Source organism: Mustela putorius, unplaced genomic scaffold, assembly GCF_011764305.1.
Source record: "Mustela putorius furo isolate JIRA1106 unplaced genomic scaffold, ASM1176430v1.1 tig00003972_pilon_pilon_pilon, whole genome shotgun sequence".
Lineage (NCBI taxonomy): Eukaryota > Metazoa > Chordata > Mammalia > Carnivora > Mustelidae > Mustela > Mustela putorius.
Window position 1 is genome coordinate 21,516,616 of NW_025422115.1, and position 6,000 is coordinate 21,522,615.

Consider the following 6,000-nt stretch of genomic DNA (forward strand, 5'->3'; position numbering starts at 1 on the left):
ACAAGTGCATTTTGCATCGGTCAGTCCATCTTGGGCGCGCTGTGCGTGATCCATGTCCGGTCAGCTGGGGAGGGTCCCTCCCGCGCCGCAGGCAGAGCCCCGATCCTCTGGCCACTTCCCTCCCTTTCCCACAAGTTACGCTCTGTCCCTGTCAAACAGCTGTCACATTCGCTCCCCGGTCACTTGAGTGTGTGATCTCAGTGCTAATGCACAGAGGAGGCCCAGCAAATTCCACAACACGAGTCTCGGGTCCCTCCCAGAGCTCTGCCTTCTTCCATTCCTTCTGGAACAAAAACCAGTTGACAGGTCACCAGAGAGATGCTGAGTCGCTCTCTCTGGGTAGAACCCCCTAGAATGAGGTGCTTAGGGCCTGGCTACTGAAAGCATCCGTTTTTCCAACATTTGTGAGAACAGGGAAGGGAGCAGCCTGGAGAGCAGCTGCCCTCGGCCCCCCTCCCATCCCCCAAGAGTCTATCTAATTCTGCAGGGGTGTGGTCCAGGAGTCTGTATTTTCCGCAAGTTCCCTAGATCATCCCAACACCCGGAGGTTTCTGAACCACGGTTGTGGAGGGCCTTGGGGGAACTGGAAACTCCCCCTAGGTTGATGGGATCAGAAGAAGCTCACGTGTGTTGTGTGGCCAGACACACACAGGGCCACGACTCCGGAGGAGACCTGCTCGCCAAGGCAGATGCAGTGACCAGGTGACCGGCACAATGACAAGCACCTATCCGAATGCCAGGCGATGCTGCTCTGAGCAGGACGCTGGCGCTCGGTGCAGGTGGCCGGGGGAGCAGTCCCTGGAAGACCCGGTGGGAGGGCCGCCCTCTGGCCCGTGCTGCAGGCGGGGACAGCAGCTCCTTCCCCTCCCTGCAGACTCCCTTCTCCCAGCTCCTCCGGCAAACTCTCCCGGCTGCTGGACCGGGCGGCTGGGGAACAACAGGGCTCTTCTCAGTTTCTTAAACATTAACCTGCATTTAGAGTGGGCTCTTCTGAGGGACTGGACGTCCCATCGTCAGTACCGGGATCATTCATACGGGATCGTGCGTCCACATCCTCAGGATCATCTTCTAAATTCCAGGCTGATGAAGTCAACAAAGATCAAGGTCAGCCACCGTGGCCCCGTTCTAGGGGACGTGCGGGGGGTGTGCTGACCCTGTGGTCTCTCCAAGGTTCGTCCTGGGGGTCCGTGCTCCAGGGGTCTCACTGCTAGGTGGGACACGTGCATCCGGGAAGTCTAGTTTTCTCCACCTGCTCCCAAAGTGTCCTACTTTCAAGTACTAGTTTTAAAGGAGCTGGCTTCCGAACTCCGGGCCGGTTTAATGATGCTCCAGGGCTGGGACAGAACAAGGCTGTTCATTCCTGGATTTCCTTTATTTTTTTTTTATTTTTTATATTTTTTAAAGATTTTATTTATTTATTTGACAGAGAGAAATCACAAGTAGATGGAGAGGCAGGCAGAGAGAGAGAGAGAGAGAGAGGAGGAAGCAGGCTCCCTGCTGAGCAGAGATCCCGATGCGGGACTGGATCCCAGGACCCTGAGATCATGACCTGAGCCCAAGGCAGCGGCTTAACCCACTGAGCCACCCAGGCGTCCCTGGATTTCCTTTAAAATCAATTTTTGAACTCCCGGCGGCAGCCGTATTTAAACCCCTCTGTACCAGCCCCAAAGCTGGGCAAGCCGCTGTAAGGCAACTTCTTTTTCCCCCGCTTATGACAAATCGTTTAACTGAGACCATAGCTGTTTTTATCGAAGGGAAAAATCCTAGAATCCCTTTTACAAGTATTTTGCCAGTATTCCCATATAATTTCAATGTTGCAAGCACCTTACACTCATTTTGGGGGGAAAAGAAGTTCTCAGGCTCTGAATTACTAGCTGAACTTCTCCCCACGAGCAAGTGCGTGTTTCCAGTTTCGTTTCCAGGTGGCCCTTAAGGAACAGGCCTGCCTCGGGAAAACACAGCATTTCCTACCAATATAGCGACTGATGGCTGATTGACTTAAAGTAATGCATTGTCTAGCAACATCTTTTCTGTTATCATTGGACCGATTCCGATAGCTGAGGCCTTAGGATGTGATTATAGTAACTATCAGGGTGAGTCTTTTAATCAGCGACCTTTGGACTCATATACAAACTGTCATATTTCATTAGCAGGAAGTGACAGCTCCAAGCTGTTGCAGCTCATTGGCTTGCTCCTCTGGGGAATATTGCACGGAAAGGGCTATTTGCAGTCATCCTCCATGGTCTCCTGTGGCAGGCTTCCAGCCACGGTGGCTCAGTTAAGGGGCTTATTTTGTTTTGTTTTACCAGTTTTTGGTCCCTGCGAGCACGGTGGTGCCCCATGTGGGACTCTCTCTGCAAATGCACAGAGGAATCAGCGTGTGTGTCTTTGGAAATCCCAAACTGTGCATGCTCTAATACAAGGATGCATGGAAACGAGGCTCTCATCACAGCCGTGCCTTGGAAATGACACAAAAGCTGCTAGAATAGCATCGTGAACTAGGCGGCCGCTTCAAGTCCGTATTTTGTCAGATACACTCGATTAAAAATCAGCTGTCACAAGGAGACGGGGTCAGGGGAGACAGTCGATTCTTTGAGGCTCTGACCGGACGTGTCTGACAGTGACGCTGGGTTGTCCTACCGAACGCATCCACACGGCTGGTCGGTAAGCTTCTTGACGGTTACCAAAAAGCATTAACACTTCTAAAAGAAAACAATATCTGGAAAAGAAGAGCTTCTTGCCATTTTCAAAGGCTGGGCACTTTGGAGTCTGAACTGCTCCCGGCTCCCCAAACCTCTCAGTGGCTGACCTGGAACAGTGTGCGGCACCCGTCAGGCCTTCGTACAGCAACGCTGTTGTCAAACACTGTCGTAATCCACACACCCTTCCCCCCAAACAGAGACGTTAAATTGTGCAAGAGGTGGGCATTCCAGAACGGTTTCCTGCTGGATCGCAAAACCGTTGTAGGGCGTTCCAGAAACGCAGAGCCCAGCAAAGTGGCCTCCCATGCGACTTTTGTAAAGGCTCCTTCTCAGCCACCTCGAGGGCACGAAATCCTCACGCTCTCCTGGAAGTCAGACCTGCTTTGGGCTCATCGTTCTGTGTGGGACAAAATCCATCAAACTAACCGCCAAGGCTTTGTTCCACCTCCCCATCCTCACCAGTCTCCAATAGCGGAAGAGTCTGTCCCGATGCTAGAAAAGAAAGAAATGCCTGCCCTCTTGTGGGGACGACTGTCCCTGCTCCCGCTGCGGAGATCTGTGCACTCGTGGTGCCCTTAGGACCACGGGAGCTTCTCCTCCGGTCCGGGTGTCTGTCTGGTGGGAGTCTGGGCACATAACCCAGTCAAAGCCAAGCTTGTGCACTCAGCCCTGAGTAATATCTATCTCATCCGGGAGTGCTGCGTGCAAAACACTGCGAATGAGCTAGAAGGTACCATGGAAGTTTTTGGTGGTGTTCAGATACAAACTGGGCTTGTGTTTTCGATCATGTTTCTTTCTAAATGAGACAAATTTAATTGTAGTAACATACACAGTTAAAAAGAAAATGGGCTCTTTTAGCCATTTCTGTGTGCAGTCCAGGAGTGTTGAGTACATAACATTGTTTTGCAAGAAGTCTCCAGATCTCTCACTGTCTTGCAAAACGGTAACTCTATCCCCATGACACGTGGCCTCCCGGTTCCCTCGCTCCGGCCCCCCGGAACCACCGTGCAACTTTCTGTCACGATGAATTCGATGATGCTGATGCCTGCGCGGGAGCGGAATCATGCGGCATCTGCCCTTGGCGTCTGGCTGATCTCACTGCACGTCGCATCCTTAAGGTTCATCCCTGTTGTAGCCGGGGCCAGAGTTTCCTTCCTTTTTAAGGCTGAATTATGTTCTCCCGTGTGGATAGCTCACATTTTATCTGCTCATCCACAGATGGACATCTGGGTTGTTTCCATCTTCCGGCTATCGTTCTGCATTGTGGGTTATTCTGCTGAGCCCACGGGGGTACAAGTCTCCCCCTGAGACCCTGCGTTCAGTTCTTATGGGTACATAACCAGATTGCGGGCTCAGATGGTAATTTCGATTTTTAATTTTTTGACGACCCCCGCTGCTCTCCGCAGTGGCTACACCACTTTCCAGTCCCACCTACAGTGCCCAAGGCTCCAAATTCTCCACCTCCTGACCAGGCAAAGGGGACATTTTTTAGACCCATCATTCACAGAAAACAAAGACAGCAATTTAAATCATTTCATTTTATTGAGTTATGCAAAACAGCTTCAAACAACAAAGATGGTGTTACAAAAAGTCACAATAGCATACAATAAACTATAGAATTTAAGCCTCATTATGTGAACTCAGTTAATTGGCTCTGATGAAAAGAATACAATGCCCTTCCAGCCGGCAGGGCCTCTAGGTGTTCGGGCTGCTGGACTTTGAAGATCAGCAGATCAGCATTTTAAGAATTTGAGTTTAGTTAACCGGATGGGGGAGGTGTCCTTACACAATGCACCTGTGTAGCAAATCATCCTGACGCACGTGTTTACTGTCGCACAACTTTATTTGCCAATAACATCTCAGTAAAGGCAAAAAACCAGAATTGGGGACCTATGGATGATTTTAAACTGGGGGGAGAGACGTTCAGAACAAACAACTGCTTCGCTAAGAAGAAAAGAATGGAAAAAATATATCATTATAAAGATGCGCGCTAGTTAATTTTAAGTACTCGAGGCATTTTGCACGCTGCTCAGAGCTGAGAAAAGTCTCTCCAACTGGCAAAGGAGAAATACCAATTATAGGGCATGACATGCTAAGTACAATTTCTTCACGAGTAAACATTTCATTATCAGTAACATTTCATTGTGTTTCTTTTCACTCTGCCACTTACATAAAAAAGCATCAACAAAGTAGTTTTAGTAAAAGAAGAGGGTGATGAACTCTATCCTAGTAGGTGACATCGGAATGTCACTAGGGAAATTTCATACCTGCCAGAAAACATAATTTAGGAAGACTATAAACTCTAAAAGTGAACCTTGCTCATAGAAACCAAAGTAAAATAATTACGCATCACCATCTAGTCTAATGGAAATGTTTTCATCTCCTACTCAGCTTTTTCCCCCCACAATATTAAGATCTTTTCTTTTTCTGAATTTAGAACTAATTAAGAATATTACGGTAACTTTAAATTTTTATGAAAAATTCATCTGTATTCAAAAATGATATAAAATTAGTTTTAAAAGGGTTTAAAAAATCATAGTAGAAATAGAAAGGGTGTGTGCAATTTAACATAAGGTATCTTAGCTTTGGCTGTTGGCTGGAGGACTAAACAGTCTGTATTGACAGCTGAAATAACCAGGTCCCCCCCAGACCACTGCCCATTCATGGCAGGCCACCCTGCCAATATCAAGTGAATGAATTCATAGGTTTGAGGTTTTATCCTCCAAGTCAAGATATGGGCCTCTTATAAAAGACAAGTATTGCTTTTTGAACTATCCAGGACAAAAAAAAAAAAAAAAAGAAAGAAAGAAAGAAAGAAAGGCAAACAATTCTTGGCACTAACCCCAAACTTTGGAAAAATCGAGACCCTCCAGTGTTGTAAACTTAGTTGTTTCAAAGAAGACTCTACGAACTTCTAACTCGTTGAGCAGGTAACCGCTGCAAACGGGAACTCTCAGTCTCCGCGGCTCAGCCGTCACAGGTCACTCCTTCAGGCGCGACGCCTCCGTAGGGCACAGGAACCACCTCTCCCGGGCACTGCTCCAGCCTCACAGGGGACACCTTCTTAGCGGCAACTTCTTGGGGGAAGGGCACAGGGTTTGGGAAAATTTAAAATAAAGACAAGAAATCAGTGCCTGTACCTTTTGGAAATAATCCCTCAATGCTGAACATAGCAAACATTTTATTTTTTATTTTTTATAGTTTTTTTTTTAAAGTTTTTAATTTATGTGATAGAGAGAGATCACAAGTAGGCAGAGAGGCAGGCAGAGAGAGAGAGGTGGAAGCAGGCTCCCTGCTG